Raw genomic sequence first — 19,110 nt, forward strand, 5'->3', positions numbered from 1 at the left:
CTGCCAAAGTATTGGTTTTGGGTATCTGGATCATTTTCATGAGCAATTTCACAAAATATGAAGAGCTGAACGAAACTCTGCAGTCCTTTCCGGTCCACAATGCATGTACCTTTTTTTTTTTTTTTTTTTTTTTTTTTTTTTTTTTTTTATGTGATGTCCATCTTCTGCCGCTCTCGGCAGCCAGTATAACAGTCTGGCGATTTAGGTCATCACTACAGTATGGGAGGCTGCATGAGCCTGGGTTCCCACTATTGCAAACGCAGAATTCGCATTTGATTCGCACCGCATTGCCGTGCAGATCACCTGCGATATCTCTGCGATGCAAATTCAGCCATGCAGTTTTTGTATGGTTAAACCCGCATTTCATTTGCATGAAAATGCTGCAGAACCTTCCTACCCCAACACTGGAATCGGATCGCATGGATGTTCACTCATTCAATCCGATTTGTGTCTGAATTCACAGTTCACACTGCGATCCAATCTGGGGGTGTCCTTAACTTTGTATTGACACCTGCAGCAGAGGGCAGTGTGAACTGCCCACAAGGGAAATGCGATGCGGGGCATCGCACTGGCTTCCACACCGCTATAGTGTGCGCCGAGGCTAAAAGCATGATGTGAACTATGACGAGAGTGCTCATTGATCAGCACTGAATTAGAATTATTTTTATTTTATTTTTCCCAGAGTGTCCTAGACTGAAGAAATTCTTATTGGTCAGCACAGTCACATGGCCACCGCTGACCAACAGGCACTCGCTGTGGCAAGCAGTAGGTTATGCAGCCTCCAGTGCCGTTGAATGAGGGTTTAAAGTGGCAGAATGTTATACTGGCTGGAGAGGACATCCAAAGAATGGGGATCGCATAAGGTACATACACCGAGGACTGGAGCGCTAGCGACTGTGTTGATTTACATTTTTTCCTAATCCTTTAAATGGAGCTCCAGACAAATTATTTAATTTCAGTTGTGAGTGGCGTGTCACAGCCTGTTTTTGTGTCTGGAGGTTTTTCTTTGACTTCTCTGTAGTCGCCGAAAAACAGGAAGTGAAGGGAAAACACGCTGACCGAGGTTCTAACACTGAATCGGGTCGTTTTTGGCATGAGTTCCATTGTTGCTCCAACCCTTATGCATTCCTATTGGTCTGTGAGGTTTCGGAAGGAATTTGGTGGCCAATAGGAGTGGGGTGGGCGGGGCGGCAGGCTGAAAGATGAGCTGAGTATAGAAAAGTGATGGCGAACCTGGGCACCCCAGATGTTTTGGAGCTAGATTTCCCATGATGCTTGTGCAATGTATTTGAGCATCTGGGGTGCCAAAGTTCACATCACTGGCCTAAATTGATGAATAAGTTAGTTTTTTTTCCTATTTTTTTGGATATGTTTTATATATTCTTCTAAATTGTCAGGTGTTGTGTTTTTTTTTTTTTTTTTTTTTTTTATATAGCGCAAAAAAATAAAAATCGCACATGTGATTTTTTTTATTTTTTTTATTTTTCCTACCGCCAAAAAGATGTTTGTGGGGGAAAAACATCAATTTTATTTGGGTACAGCAGTGCATGACCCCACAATTTACAGTTAAAGTAAAGCAGTCCTGTGTTGCAAAAAATGGCCTGGCCATGAAGGGGGGGGGTAAAGCTTCCGGGGGGTGAAGAGGTTCATTTTCATTGTCCCTTTTTCTTTCTGTATGTGGATGATGACACAAGCTTTTTTAAATTTACATTCTGCAGGGAAACGAGCAGGAGGAGCTTCTAGGCCTCTGCTGCTGGTCACATGGAATACGGAGTAAAAATGATAAACTTTTTTTAAATTGTCATACAAAATAAAGATTTGATTACAAATCGTTATTATCTTGTGCAAATAACGGTGTGTTGGTAGATTTTTTTTTTTACATTTTTTTCCCTAGTCACAGGCTGTGTCACACCCCTCCAGCCTGTGTTTTGGAATAAAAGGGAGTTGAAGCCTCCATCAGTCTACATGTAATATTCTGCCCCCATTATGTTTAGTGGGCATGGAGGGGAGGAATGGGCTGTCATCATCGTGTATACTAGAGTTGCACGATTCTGGTCAAAATGAGAATCGAGTTTTATTTTTTTTTTATTGCCTTTGCCTTGCAGGGTGTGTTTGTTTTTAATTTATTTTTTTTTTTTTTTTTTTTTTTCCTCCCCTTTACCTCCTCTTGAATTCATTAATGTGTTGTGTGTTTTTTTTTTTTTTTAAACAAAGAAATGGAGTTTGAAAGACAGGTGCGCAAATGCAGCGTGCAATTGCTATATATATATATATATATATATATATATATATATATATATATATATATATATATATATATATATATATATATATATATATATAATTTTATTTACCGATTTTAAATTGGAAGCAACAAATGTCAGAAAAAGGTTGTCTTGAAGTGGTCAACCACTTCAGACACTTTCCATGCCCAAGCCAATTTTCAGCAGTTTCACTGTTTTAAATGACAATTGTGCAGTCATACAACACTGTACCAAACAGGATATTTATCATTTTGTTCCCACAAATAGAGCTTTCTTTTGGTGATATTTTATCACCTCAGGTTTTTATTTTTTGCTAAACAAAGAGGTCTATGGCAATGTTGTCATAAACTTGGCAGGCTCCCTGGATTATTTTTTTTTTTTTTTTCCAACTGTGAGCAGAACTCTATGCACTTGTTACATAGAATCAGGAAATTGATTTGTTAGGATTGTGAGGGGGAAAGAATCGTGATCTGATTCTTTAATGATTAATCGTGCAGCTCTAGTGTATAACCCCCACATGTGTCCCATGGACTGCTCAGATGTGATGGGAGGAAATGCTCAGATTGAAAACTCGCTGAAAACTGAGCATGTGCAGCGTTGCTACCACAGTGGCAGAATCCCGAGCTGAATTGGCAACATGGATGGATGGGGGGGGGAGAGATGGAGAGCAGCAGGCTCAACGAGATATATTTTTTTTCTTGTATAACATTGTACAGAAAACAAATCTCATAGTGAGTATGAACAGCATGTAATACACCATTAAGTGATAGTTTTCTATGCTTTTGGTTTTGGGTACACTACTTTTTTATTTTATTTTTTTTCCTTCTCCCCCCCCCCCCCCTCACCCCTCCGGACCGCCTCCTGCACTTATACGTCAGCAGAATGGCACGTAGGGGTACATTGCTTTTTAAGTGCCCAGCCGGGTCGAGAGCTCCGTGGCCACGGGACCAGCAGACCTGATCACCGCTGGTGTCCCGTGATCGGGTCACAGAGCTATAGAATGAGGAGAGGTCTGTGTAAACAAACCTCTCCCCACACTTCCTAGTGTGGCTGTCACCGATTGTCTGTTCCCTTTTTATAGGGAAGGATGATCAGTGATGTGCCAGGTCACGCCCCTATAATAAAACACATGTCATACATAACCACTAGGGGGCAGTTAACTCCTTCACTACCAGTGTCATTCACACAGGAATCAGTGCATTTAAATAGCCTTGATTGCTGTATAAATGACAATGGTCCCAAAAATGTGTCAAAAATGTCCGATGTGTCTGCCATAATGTCGCAGTCACGTTAAAAATTGCTGATCGCTGCCATTACTAGTAAGAAAAAAAAAATAAAAATGCTCTAAAACTATCCCCTAGTTTGTAAACCCTATAACATTTGCGCAAACCAATCAATAATTGTGGTATTTTTTTTATTTACCAAAAATATGTAGAAAAATACTTATCGGCCTAAACTGAGGAAGAAAAACATTTTTTATATATTTTTGGGGGATATTTATTATAGCAAAAAGTAAAACAAATTGCATTTTTTTTTTCCAACATTGTCGCTCTATTTTTGTTCATAGAGCAAAATATAAAAACTGCAGAGGTGATCAAATACCACCAAAAGAAAGCTCTATTTGTGTGAAAAAATGGACATCGATTTTTTAGGTACAGTGTCACATCACTGTGTACTTGTCAGTTAAAGTGGTGCAGTGCTGTATCGGAAAAAAAAAAAAATATGGCCTAATCATGAAGAGTCAAATTCTTCTGGGGCTGAAGTGGCTAAAACAGTATTAAACACAAAACCAAACGTAATATATTGCAGTTTACTAATCCTTCAATGTGGTGGTTGCATTCATTTTCTTTATTAGGCTCCCCCCCTCCCACCCCCGTTTTTCTGCTGGTGATCTGGCCAGTAACACACCTCCTATACAGTAAAACGTTGGATTGGGAGCATAATTTGTTCTGGAAATGTGCTTGTAATCCAAAGCACTTGTATATCGAAGCGAATTTCCCCATAAGAAATAATGGAATTTCATATGATTTGTTCCACAATCATTTATTCATTAAGTCCTTCAGTTTATAGTCCATATAAAAAAAGATTATAGCAATGTGACCAGGTTGTGTAACCATAAAATGTCCATCCACAAATGGAAGCCTCCACAAGGGGATTGGAGGCAAAATCCAGCAGGAGCCCCAGACTATAAAAGAGAAGAGCGGCGCCTCTAAGTGTAGCAATATGGTTACGTTTAATGAAGGTGCAACATTTAGCAACGTGGTTGAGAATTAAAAGAGGCACATGGCACAGGCATTCAGGGTAAAGCTGTCCACATAGACCAGTGATGGCAAACCTTGGCACCCCAGATGTTTTGTAACTACATTTCCCATGATGCTCAACTACACTGCAGAGTGCATGAGCATCATGGGAAATGTAGTTCCAAAACATCTGAGGTGCCAAGGTTCACCATCACTGACATAGGCCATCCCCCGCACTTCCGGTTCTCACCGCTGTCAGTCTGCAATCGTGACCGGGAAGACTACCCTGCAGTAGAGCGATCTGAGAGTGAGTCTTGAACCGCTCGTGGAGCGCAGCGTGGAAAGGATGACAGTGATGGTGGTGAGGAGGATGGTCTATGTTTACCCCGGATGCCTGCATACTTAGATGTGTCTGTTTTAATCATCAACCATGTGAGTTGCTAAATGTTGCACCTTCATTAAATGTAACCATATTGCTACACTTAGACTCCTTTCACACTGGAGGCATTTTTTTTTAGGTGCTTTAGTCTGTAAAAAGCCTCATCTGAAAGCCCAAATGCTTTCACGTGCGGGCGCTGCGCTGGCAGGACTTCAAAAAAAAAAAAAAAAACAGGTCCTGCAAGCAGCTTCTTTGAGGTGCTTTAGGTGCAGTGTATACACCACTCCTAAAGCACCCCTGCCCATTGCAGTCAGAAGCACCAGGAATATATATTCCTCGATGGGCACAATATATACAAATATATTCCTCAATGGCCACAAAAGTTAAAAACCAACTTTTAACCATTTAACGTGTGTGTGTGTGTGTTAAATGGCTTTGCCAATCCAGATATTACCTTGCGAATGTTAATGACGTCACCATTGTGCAGAGAGCTGTGGGTGGGGCCAACAGACTCCGCTCACTACAGGCTGCCTGCAGAAAACGACAGGAAGGGGCGGAGATGTGACCAGCCACCCGACACAAGGGGAAAGCAGCAGCAGTGATCAGTCTTTATTGCAGGATCTCCTGCACAGAGGCAAGGGTTTACACTGTATTATTCGACAAATAAAGCTTGGGCCAATGTAAGTATGGTTGTGCCATACATGAGGGATCCCTTTTAGCAGCTCAAAATTACTGTATAGTCATGGCTGCTACAGTGTAGTAAAAAAAAAAGGAGGGCACTCACATAGCCACTTTGGTAAGTTAAGGGGAAACAAAAAAGAAAGGTATACTTACTAGGTATGCCTGGGTCAGACTTACATACAAAACAATAGCGAAGTTAGTGGCGTCGCTAGGGGGTGGCTTTTGGGGCTATAGCCCTGAGTGTCTGCAGGGCTCTCTGGGGACCCTGATGTAAGTGGGGGGGGGATATATATATATATATATACACACAAACGTATATTATTGTATATACATGTGTATGCCCGTCTAAGCATATGACTTTTCTACGCTGCTATGGGCTCTAGCCCCAGATAGTTTGTAGACCTAGCAACACCCCTGAGCGAAGTATAAAGAAATAATAATGTTTATTGAACAAAATACAATATATGAATAGTGCTTTCAGAGAGTTAATAATCATATATAATGATAGAGAGTATACAGTGAGCCCTTGAGCATCAACGTGTTTCACCGTTAGCCTTCTTCAGGAAACAATCAAGGTTTCAAAGGATAACAGAGGAGAGAACGAATCTCGCTGTCTTGCAGGAGAGTGAACCTTGTATGCTGGTATCCAGAAAATTTGGGTATTCACTGATACTTCCTATGGTCGGTATAAAGGTAGATGACAACGACTAAATCTGCTAATAAAAGTAGATCAAAGGTAACTAAATGGTTCCCAAACAGGGGCAAGACACTGTCCTATGGGATAATCCAGGACCGGCAACCACAATAGAGAGTACTTGAACGACAAAGCCAAGCTATCTCGGTGGCCACCGTGTATAAATTCCTGTACCTAGACAGGTAAAATACACCCCATGTGGTGATACCAGAAACTGACAGGTATAGAACGCCACCTGGGAGACAGCCTAACGCCAGTCACTGTTACAGTGATCTCCACTAGATTCTGGGTCCTGTCCTGACCTGCTGCGTGGAGCACAACGATTGCTCGCTCTGCAGGGGGGGGCACCGCTCAGGGAACAATTTGCATTTGGTCAATAAATGCAAAGAATTCTCTGATTGGATGAGGTGGGGAGCGGTGATGTCATAATCTACACCTCATCCAACCAGAAAATACTTTGCATTAATTGAGAAATGAAAAGTGTTCTCTGAATGGCGCCTATGCCAAGCGAGCAACCTCCCAAGTTCAGTGAGCAGCGAGGCAGCCACCCTGCATGGGGCGCAGAAGCTAGTAGAGATCACTAGTAGCCCTGTCTGTCCAGCAGTTTGCAGCTTCTACAGGGATCCTAGAGGCACAGTATGTCCAGGCTGGACCAATGTAACTATGTAAAAATTGCCATACCTGCAATTCAGCTTTAACGTATAACCAAAACTTTTGGATAGAGTGGAGAGGGATTAGAACCCCTGTCCGTTTTTATTGCTATCTGTGTCCCCGATAAGGAGCTTAAACCTCCCTATTTGTCCTGCTGATCACTGAAAGTAAAAGAAAATCACAAACTTTGAGTTGTCCCCAGAAAAGTAATAGAGAGGAAATTTTCCAATGGGGACACGTGTGAGGTCAGGCACTGATGTTAGATGAGAAGGCCTGGTTCGCAGTCTCCACTCTAATTCATGCAAAAGGTGTTCTATCGGGCTGAGGTCAGGACTCTGTGCGGGCCAGTCAAGTTCCTCCACCCCAAACTCCTTCATCCATGTGTTTATGGACCTTGCTTTGTGCACTGGTGCGCAGTCATATAGGAACGGGAAGGGGCCGTCCCCAAACTGTTCCTGCAAATTTGAGCGAAGACTGCGAGCCAGGCCTTCTCGTCCAAGATCAGTGCCTGACCTCACAAATGCTCTTCTGGAAGAATGGTCAAACATTCCCATAGACACACTTCTAAACCTTGTGGGCAGCCTTCCCAGAAGAGTTGAAGCTCTTATAGCTGCAAAGCGTGGGCCAACTCAATATAGAACCCTGCGGACTAAGACTGGGATGCCATTAACCACTTCAGCCCCAGAAGGATTTACCCCCTTAATGACCAGGTCATTTTTCACGATACGGCACTACTTCCCTTTAACTGACAATTGTGCGGTTGTGCAACACCGTACCCAAACAAAATTGATGTCTTTTTTTTTCCCCCACAAATAGAGCTTTGTTTTGGTGGTATTTGATCACCTCTGTGGTTTTTATTTTTTTGTGCTATAAACAAACAGAGCAACAATTTTGAAAAAAAAAAACATTTTTTTTACTTTTTGCTATATTACATATCCCCAAAAAAAATATATAAAAAAAGTAATTTTGGTTTGCGCAAAAGTTATTGCGTCTACAAACTATGGGATAGATTTAGGGAATTTTCATTTGCGGAATGCTCTGCCTGTTAGTTTGAGGGTTTCTCAATCTACTGATAATTTTAAAAAAGGATTAAAGACTTTTCTTTTTAGCAAATTTTTTGATTTATGTTAGCTGTATGTTTTGATTGTAACCATATAGCACTTTGAGATCTTTTGATGGAAAGTGCGTTATAAATAAAAAAAAATGTATTATTATTATTACTTTTGTATTTTTTTAAATTTGGTTTTACTAGTAATTGCGGCGAGCTGCGATTTTATTATTTTTTTTGCCAGGACTGCAACATTGCGGCGGACAAATCTGACCCCAAAAAAATTATCAATAAAAATGCCATAAAACTAATCCCCTATTTGGTTTGCGCAAAAGTTATAGCGTCTACAAATCAATCACTTATTGTGATTTTTTTTTTAACCAAAAATATGTAGAAGAATACATATAATACGTATCGGCCTAAACTGAGGGGAAAAAATGTGTTTTTTTTTTATATATTTTTTGGGGATATTTATTAAAGCAAAAAGTAAAAAAGAATGCGTTTTTTTCCAAAATTTACGCTTTTTGTTTTTTTGTTTATAGCACAAAAAATAAAAACCGCAGAGGTGATCAAATACCACCAAAAGAAAGCTCTATTTGTGGGGGGAAAAAAGGACATCAATTTTGTATGGGAGCCACGTCGCACGACCGCGCAATTGTCAGTTAAAGCAGCGCAGTGGCGAATCGCAAAAAGTGCTCTGGTCAGGAAGGGGGGTAAAATCTTCCGGGGCTGAAGTGGTTAACATGCTTTCACGGTAGGAGAGCAGAGTGATGTCCTCATCAGTGGGCTGATCCTTCATTGGCCAGTGAGCAGGCAGGGGGCGTGCCAGTGACCAAGTTTTAAAACCTGAACTGAAATGGAGGTCGGGGAGAACCTGGCTTGGCCAGTCAGATCACAGAAGTGTGAAATAATGGATTTCCATATACTGTATTTATCTTTTTCCATTTTATATTACCCAGTGATTTTTATGCCATTCTGTATACCGGGAAAGGCTTATAAATTTGGAGACCGGGCACAAGAGCGCACTTATTCCACCACATTCCCACCCGTCAGATAAAAAGGGTCAATTGTCCCGTCAAACACCACCCAGCAATTGTCTGCCCCCCCCCCCCCCCAAACTATTGAACATTGTCCTTGTTTCCTTTCTCCAGGAAGTGTCGGACAGGAAGTGCTGCTTCCTGCTCTCGGCTTCCTACTCACTCTCTTATTGGGGGGGGGGGGGGGGAAATCGCGGCTGGAATTCTTGCCAGGCCGAGCAAGGGGACATGTGGGCAGAAAAAGAAGCCAGTCTGCATTAAGAGATTTCACACGCTGTTCTTTTCAAAATTAAAAATAAAAATAATAATTCCCATGACAATTTTTTTTTTTTTTTTTAGCTGTCTGATCCTAATAGAGAAATACACATTCCAGTTATCGCTCTTGTTTCTATGGTAACTGCAACCCGTCTGGAGTTTTTTTCTTTTTTTTTTTTTTGTTCCAGAAATTAAGGAGGCCGGCAGGTGAACGGTTAACCCGGTGTTTCTGAAAAATGATTATTATATTCGATCAGCTCACGCCAGGTTGCAGTATGGTGGTATTGGGGACAGTGGCGTGGGAAGCAACCACAGAGGGGGGGGGGGGGTTTAAGTCGTTTAAAATATAGCAGAGCAATGTTCACCCGGACATTATTATTGTTGTACAGGATTTATATAGCGCCAACAGTTTACGCAGCGCTTTACAATATAAAGAGGAGACAATACAGTTCCAACACGATAAAATACAAGAGGATTAAGAGGGCCCTCAGAAGAGCTTACAATCTAATAACAACAATGGACATACATTGTTCCACCCCCTGCGAGGGCTGCCTCTACCCGTACAGAGATGCAGGCGGGCTGTGCGCTTACCCGTGCAGGCAGCCCCGTTTATGTTAATTAGGATGCAGCGGCTGCACGGACACGTCGGCTGCTCCCAATTTGACATCAGTTCTGGTTCACGGCCCCCCGAATGCACACTTATCTGCCTTAGGGACTGTGCACCTACACCAGCAAGGATGTCAGATTGCGAGCAGTGGATGTGTCCGTGCAGCCGCTGCGTCCTAATTGACATGAATCGGACTGCCTGCGTGGGGAGGGGGGGGGGGGGGGTGGGATGCATGCAATACCTGTACATCCCCGTGCAGGTAATTGCCGCCCTCGCATGGGTGTTTGCTGTAGTACACCCGTGTGAAAGACGGTCTAATGCCCTGTACATGCGACCGGTTTTCCCGTCGGAATAAACTCTGAATGTTTTTCTGACGTAGTTCTGATGGAGTTCTGCTGAAATTGTCGTACACACGATCACACCAAAGTCCGACCGTCTAGAACGTGGTGACGTACAACACATACAATGGGACTAGAAAAAGGTAGTTCAATAGCCTCCGTCTCGTACTTGCTTCAGAGCATGCGTCGTTTTTGGTCCGTTGGAACAGCATATAGACGAGCGGTTTTCCCCATAGGAATTGGTTCCGTCGGAAATATTTAGAACATGTTCTCTTTCTAGGTCTGTCAGAATTTTAGAATAAAAAAAGTCAGATGAGGCCCATACACACGATCGGAATATACAATGAAAATTTTCCATCTGACTTTTTCTGACGGACATTCCGCTCGTGTGTACGCGGCATAAGACAGCCCATTCAAATGATGACTTCCAACGCACCCTACTGTGCCAAAGTTGGACGTGATCCTTTTTTTTTTATATATAGTAACACACACAGTAACGCACTGCTGTACTGAAACGCAGATCCATTGACTTGGTGCATCGGGGTGCCATTCAAAATGAATGGCAACGCATCTTATGCATGTTACAGCGATGCAGAATACTTAAGGGGCCCACAGAATTACAGCCTATAAATGACCTGGGAGTTCACAAAAGGCCATTGCGAAGGTTATTGAATGTCGCCATATATGATTATACGTTATACTTCTAGGAGGCAGCCATTTTTGTTAAAGGATCAGTCTGCCTAAAAATGGAAAAAAGGTATTAAAGAGGAAGTAAACCCTGATGGGTTTTACTCCCTCTTTTGCTCGCTGTAAAGCCTGCAAATGAAAAGCATAATGGGCTAGTATGCATCGCATACTAGCCCATTACATGCCACTTACCTGCAAAAGAATCCAGCGATGTCCCCTGTGTAGGCAGCGTCCATCTTCTGGCCCCTCTTCCTTCTGGGGCGCGGACTGTGATTCGCCGGAGCCACGTGACGTCACTCCCGTGCATGTGCACGGGAGCCGCGATTAACGGCACAGGCTAGGGAAGAAACGGCACTTCGTTTAGTTTCTTCCCCGCGCATGCGCCCTTGGAATTTTCGACAGACTACAAGTGAAATTTCTCCTAAAGGGCGCACGTTTAGGAGATATTTCCACTACCTATAGGTAAGCCTTATTCTAAGCATACCTATAGGTAGAAGTCCAAAAAGTGGGTTTAAAACTTTAAATACTATAATTTTTCTTTCCTGCCAAAGACCCGGTGGTTGTATGCTGCCATGTTGGCGCAATAAAAATGATATTGCATTGATAGGCGAAGTCTGGTCGGCAAACTATGAAATCTTGAAATGCGCACAATTCTCTTCTTCTTTAATGGGATAATAATGAAGCTGCTTTGCTGGTGATACTGATGGAGTTATTATTGCAAACACATTTTCAAAGGCTTTTTTTTTCTAGTGATATCAAGAATAATATTATAATGTTTTTTATTTTTTTTTTATTTTTTTTTGGGCAAGTTACCACAACACCATTATCCTGTAGTTTTTAAGATCAAAGATACAACTATGTCTTGTCCCTTGTTAATTTCACATTGTATTGTATATTAAATGTAACTGCCGACTCCCAAACTGTCATTTGAAATAAAACACATCGCCAAGTATTATTCTACACAATTTTTTTTATTGTGCATTAAAAAAAAGAAAACAAATACAATTAGACATGCTATCTGCCAATAGAACTTAACCAAAAAGTGCATTCTATGCATCCAAAAATATAGAAAATATACCAAATCAAATCATTATTATTCAACCCAAAAAATAAAATAAAAGCCTCATGCATGTGTCCTGCTTCTTAAAGCGGGGGGCCACCCTTAAAAATAAATAGCATTAATATTCTTTAAAACAAAAAAAAATTTAAACTTTTTTTTTAACTTACCAGATACCCCTGTTGCTAGGCAGTCTTCCCAATCTGCCTCTTCCTATTCCGCCGAGCTTCCTCCTCTTTGGCGAGCGCCCCCGTTGCCTTCTGGGACATGTGTGTGTCCCAGAACACAACGGGGCCATTCCCAAAGCGTCACGCGATTCGCGCATGCGCAGTAGGAAATGGGCAGTGAAGCCGCAAGGCTCCACTGCCTCTTTCCCTTTGTTAAAGTGGTTGTATAGTCATTTTTATGACTTTTACCGACAGAAAAGCCTATAATAAGGCCTATAATAAGGCTTACCTGTAGGTAAAAAAAAATATCTCCTAAACTGTACGGTTTAGGAGATATTCCCCTCGCAATGCACCGCTGACTGCCGCGGCGCATGCGCACAGGGGATTCTCGGCTGAAAGTCTGGCAGACGCCGAACGCTGCCGGAAAGAAATCTCCCGCGCGCGTGTGCGGGAGTGACGGTATCGCGGCTCCGGCCACTCACAGCGCCGGAGCTGCAATACTCGGAAGAAACGCAGAGGGAACATGTCAGCTCCCTCGGCGTGGATCGGGCCAGATATCGGGGCATCATTCTAAGGTAAGTATTTCATAATGAGCTAGTATGCGGTGCATACTAACTCATTATGCCTTTTCCTTTGCAGGTCAGGAAAAAAAAAACTTCAGTGGGTATACAACCGCTTTAGGATGGCGGAGCCGGGAGCCGGCAGCCGATCCGATGGACGGATCGGCCTTGGGGGGGCCGACATCACGGGCTCGCTGGACAGGTAAGTGTCCTTATTAAAATTCAGCAGCTACGTGTGTAGCTGCTGATTAAAAAAAAAACACATTGCAGCTGGAACGCCCCTTTAATATATGGGGTCAACAATGCCAAGAGTTGGTGAAAGCAGGGGTCCGTCATCCGGTGATAATTCCAAAAATCCTCAGGATTATTCTCCTGGAGCTCCCCCAGCAAAGGCATATGACACAATTTGTCACGATTAACAAAGCAACCAATTTTTGGTCCAAGAACTCCTCCTCCTCCTCTTCGTGGACTGGACTGGACTGGACTTCAAGGCCAATAATAAATAACATAATAATTTGTCCGTGGAAAATGTTAAAGCCTACCATCCAACATCTGTCCGCAGAAAAACCGACAACAATTGTCCGATGGAACATACAACAGCCTGTCATCACACATTTCCTGTCGGAAAATCCCATCGTGTGTATGAGGCTTTAAGCTGGCCATACATTATGCAATTTTCTTATTCCATTTCCTTTAGATTTATCTTTAAATATGTAGTACAAGGTCCTGCCAGTCTGCATACAAACTGAAAGTGTTTAGGTGTGACCTCATATTGTATGGTTTTGGTAAATCTAAAGGAAAATTGTACAAGATCATTGTATAATATATGGCCAGCCTTACAAACAAAAATATATTTTCCAGTATCTATTCTTCAAAAGCAGTATTAACCACATGCCGACCGGTGCACGCCGATATACATGGGCAGAATGGCACGGACAGGCAAATGGGCATACAGGTACGTCCCTTTAAATTTGCCGCCGTGCCTCCTTGAGTCCGATCGTGGGTACCCGCAATCGTCTCGCGGGGAGGAAGAACGGGGAGATGCTAAAGTAAACAGTCTAGCCTAGTGACAGTGTCACTGATCTCTGCTCCCTGTGATCAGAGCAGAGATCAGTGACGTGTCACACACAGCCACGCCCCCCAGAGTTAGAAACACTCCCCAGGGCTCACTTAACCCTTACACTGCCACCTAGTGGTTAACCCCTTCACTGCCAGCGTCATTTACACAGTAATCAGTGCATTTGTATAGCACTGATTGCTGTATAAATGACAATGGTCCCAAAAATGTGTCAAAAATATCCGGTGTGTCCGCCGTAATGTCGCAGTCATGATAAAAATCGCTGATCGCCGCCATTACTAGTAAAAAAAAATAAAAAATTATTACCGTATATACTCGAGTATAGGCCGACCCGAATATAAGCCGAGGCCCCCAATTTACCCCCCAAAAAACTGGCAAACTTATTGACTCGTGTATAAGCCGAGGGTGAGACATGCCTGTCCATCCCTGTGTGTGTGTCCGTCCATCCCTGTGTGTCCGTCCATCCCTGTGTGTCCGTCCATCCCTGTGTGTGTGTCCGTCCATCCCTGTGTGTCCGTCCATCCCTGTGTGTCCGTCCATCCATCCCTGTGTGTGTGTGTGTCCATCCATCCATCCCTGTGTGTGTGTGTGTCCATCCATCCATCCATCCCTATGTGTGTGTGTGTCTCCATCCATCCATCCATCCCTGTGTGTGTGTGTCTCCATCCATCCATCCCTGTGTGTGTGTGTCTCCATCCATCCATCCATCCCTGTGTGTGTGTGTATCCATCCATCCCTGTGTGTGTGTGTGTGTCCGTGTGTGTGTGTGTCCAGCCTACCTGTGTCCCGAGCCTGTGTCCCGTGCCTTGCCTCCTTGCCTCCGTCCCGTGCCTTGCCTCCTTGCCTCTGTCCCGTGCCGTGCCTTGCCTCCGTCCCGTCCCGTGCCGTGCCTTGCCTTGCCTCCGTCCCGTGCCTTGCCAGGATCGCCGCTCTTCGTCGGCGCCTCGGCGGACATTCTACCATTCAAACGCCGCGCCTCCGCCTTCGCCTGTGATAGGCGGAACACTGAATTTCCCAGCAGCCTGTGTTCCGCCTATCACGGACATCGTCTCATCCTCGTCCGTAGTACGAGGATGAGACGATGTCCGTGATAGGCGGAACACAGGCTGCTGGGAAATTCAGTGTTCCGCCTATCACAGGCGAAGGCGGAGGCGCGGCGTTTGAATGGTAGAATGTCCGCTGTCTGTCTGCTCGACACGCTGATCGAGCAGGCAGACAGCGATGACTCGAGTATAAGCCGAGGGGGGCACTTTCAGCCTCAAAAAAGAGGCTGAAAATCTCGGCTTATACTCGAGTATATACGGTAATAAAAATGCCATAAAACAATCCCCTATTTTGTAAACTCTATAATTTTTGCGCAAACCAATGAATATTCGCTTATTGCGATTTTTTTTTACCAATAATGTGTAGAAGAATACGTATCGGCCTAAACTGAGTAAAAAAATTGCTTTTTTTTTATATTTTTGGGGGATATTTATTATAGCAAAATGTAAAAAAAATGCGTTTTTTCAAAATTGTCACTCTTTTGTTTATAGCGCAAAAAATAAAAACCGCAGAGGTGATCAAATATCACCAAAAGAAAGCTCTATTTGTGGGGAAAAAAAGGACATCAACTTTCTTTGAGAGCCACGTCGCACAACCGTGCAATTGTCAGTTAAAGTGAAGCAGTGCCGATTCGCAAAAAGTGCTCAGGTCTTTGGCCTGCAAAATGGTCAGGGGCTTAAGTGGTTAAAGTGCTTGTAAACCCCCCACAGACATTTTTACATATAGGTCAGCCTATAATAAGGCTGACCTATATGTACTGAAAATATCTCCTAAACAAGTGCCGTTTAGGAGATATTTACCTTGTAGTACACCGATGAGGTCATCGGCACATGCAGCGTGAAGAAACGGCCCCCAGTGCCGTTTTTTCCCCAGCGTGTGACGTGACCGGCAGATCCCTCATGCATCCGCGGGAGTTATGTCACGTGGCTCCGGACAGTCACAGAGTCCGTGGCCCCCTTACCTGCAGGCTTTGTTTGCAGGTAATTGCAACATAATGGGCTAGTATGTGATGCATACTAGCCCATTATGCTTTTACTTTGCAGGGGAATAAAGAGGAAGTAAAACCCATAAGGGTTTACTTCCTCTTTAAATCCAAAAGCAAATATTTATTTTATTGCAGCTTACCAATTCTAAGATGTGGCGGCTGCATTAGCTTTCTTTTTTAGGCTTTCTTCCTTCTGTTTTCGCCTGGTGATCTGGCCAGTAAGTCTGTTGTTTTACAAACAAGAGGTCCTGCAGATGCAGGAGTTAGAGGGATGAGACAAACCATTTACTACTGACGAGGTCGGTTACACTCTATGTTATTCAATGGCCTCATACACACCATGGTGTTTTTGAGCTGTAACAGGCATTGGCGTTTTTAAGCTCCTTTGTGATGTCATCGCCCCATCATGCCCCAGGTGGCCCCTCCCCATGCCAGTATAAGTCATTGTACACGGTAGACCCTGCCTTCTCTCTCCTACCTGAATGAGTACACAAAGGCAAGGACTCAGGTGTAAGGGGTGCTCTGCAGACTCTGATGTAAGGGGGGCTTGGGCACCCCGATTTAAGGGGAATGCTGGGAACTCTGATGTAAGCGGAGGCTGTGGTGAGCAGAACCCCCCTTACATTAGAGTTCCTCTTTACAACAGAGTCCAGAACATTCCCCCTTAAAAAAAAAAAAAAAAAAATATGCTGCTAAAGTGCTTGGGTTTGGCTTGAAGTAAGGGTGGCGACCCTACCACCTACGGCTCAATTTTCGGACAATCCTCAGGAATCAGGGAATTTTGACCCATGTATGCCCAGCATAGGCCCCTCACTCAGGGAGGTTTTCTCTAACTTCCTGTTGCGTCTCTGGAACGGGAAGTGAAGGAAAATTTCCCCAATGGTACACAGACAGGAAAAGAGTGTATTTTGGACCTAAAGTTTCCTCCATCTCCTTCATTGAAGGCAGGGCCGTCTTTAATATTGACTGGGCGCTGGGCAAACATTTTTTTGACCCCCCCCCCCCCCCCCCATGCAATTTTTCTCTCCACTTGCTCTGAGACATACAATATATAGCAGCTAGACTCAAAAGCAGCTTACTGAAGCAGATCAGGCAGCGATTGCGTTTGGTTGCCAGAGGTTACATTGTATCATTACCACTCACTGACTGGTTGCTAGAGGTTACAGCACAGATTATGGCTCACTTATTATTTGCTAGAGGTTACAGCACATGACTTCTGCTTGTTAATTGGTTGCAAGAGGTTAGTGCACATTATTACTGCTCACTGATTGGTTGCTAAAAGTTACAGCACATTATCTCCTTGCTGCCTGCACACCATGGACTGGGAGGTGAGAGGACCCATCAATAGTCAGAAAACTCCTAGGGATCCTAGGACTCCTGGGATCAGTGACAATGCTGGGGGGGGGATCAGTGGCAATGCCGGGAGGTTGATGGGATCAGTGGCAGTGGTGGGGGGGGATGTGATTATTAGGAGGCAGTACACTGTGGCACATTCTCAATCATGCAGAGCAAAGCTGGAAATCTTTGGCAAGTAAAGAGTGGGTGATTCTACACTGACCACCTATGTAATGGGGGATTTACACTGACCCCCAATGTGAGGGGGAATTTTCACTGACCACCATGTAATTGGAGAATTTTCCACTCAATAATGTAAAGAGGGATTTATACATTGACACCAATGAAACAGGAGCATTTACATCAACCACAAGTGTAAGGGGGAATATATAACAACCTCTATGTAAGGGGGAATTTACACTGACAACTATTGTCGAGATTTGTACTGGCCACCAATGTAAGGTGACACGTCTACATCAACCACCAATGTTAGGAGGGATTTACACTGACCACCAAATTAAAGGGGTATTTACACGGACCACCAATGTAAAGGGGATTTACACTGATCACCAATGTAAAGGGGGATTTACACTAACCACCAATGTAAAGGGGGATTTACACTAACCACCAATGTAAAGGGGGATTTACACTTACCACCAATGTAAATGGAAATGTACTCTGATCACCAATGTAATGAAGAATTTGCACTGACAACCAATGTAATGGGGGATTTTACATCAACAATCAATAAAGAGGGATTTCTTCACTGACCACCAATGTAAGGGGGGGGGGGTTTACACTGACCACCAATGTAAAGGGGGATTTACACTGACCAAAGTAAAGGGGGATTTACATTAACCACCAATGGAAATGGAAATGTGCTCTGATCACCAATATAATGAAGAATTTGCACTGACAACCAATGCAATGGGGGATTTTACATCAACAATCAATAAAGACACTGGCCACCAACGTAAGGGGGGATTTACACTCACTATAAATTTAAAGGAGGCTTCTACGTAGACCACCAATGTAAAAGAGGATTCGAAATGGACCACAAATGCAAATTTGGAATTTTGATACCGATTACCAATATAAATATATGATTTTACATCAACATCCAATAAAGGGGGTGTTCTACACTGGCCACTAATGTCCTGGGGATTTACACTTACCACTAATGTACTGGGGATTTACACTGACCACTAATGTAATGGGGACTTACACTGACCGCTAATGTACTGGGGATTTACACTGACCACTAATGTAATTGGGACTTACACTGACCTCTAATGTACTGGGGATTTACACTGACTGTTAATGTACTGGGGATTTACACTGACTGCTAATGTACTGGGGATTTACACTGACCGCTAATGTACTACGGATTTACACTGACCACTAATGTAATAGGAGTATTCACAGTAACCACCAATGTAAGGAGGGATTTACAATGACCACCAATGTAAGGGGGACCTTCACACTGGCCACTATTGTGAATGAAAAAATTATATATCAAGCCCCTTACACTGGCCACCAATGTAACTGAGACATTTAGCCTGCGTTCACATTTGTGTGTGTAAGAAATGCATGAAAAATCATTTTCCTGAGACCACAGAAATGTCCTGCCCTTTAGCCGATACACAGCCGTGTGTATTGTTAATGACACCCTCACGCATCTGCTGAGATGTGTGTATTCACATGCACCAAAATTCACAGTGCTGTGGCACCATGTTATTTTGAAAAAGGGTTCCACTTCCAGTTTGTTTAGCTTTGCAGAACAGGCTGCTGTTAAGCTTAATGACCACAGTTGTAAGCAGGACTTTCAAGCATGCCCCTTTACCTCCCCAGTGGGCAGCATTCAGAAGAAATGATGGTGGATATGGCCTCAGGGGGGCATGATATACATATGAATGCTGCCTCTATTTACATATCAATGCCGCCGATCCACGGCTATTTACAAATTGATGCCGCCACTTTTTACAAATGAATTCCGCTATTTA

Source organism: Lithobates pipiens, unplaced genomic scaffold, assembly GCF_037356315.1.
Source record: "Lithobates pipiens isolate NorthernLeopardFrog02 unplaced genomic scaffold, aLitPip1_a1.2 Scaffold_22, whole genome shotgun sequence".
NCBI lineage: Eukaryota > Metazoa > Chordata > Amphibia > Anura > Ranidae > Lithobates > Lithobates pipiens.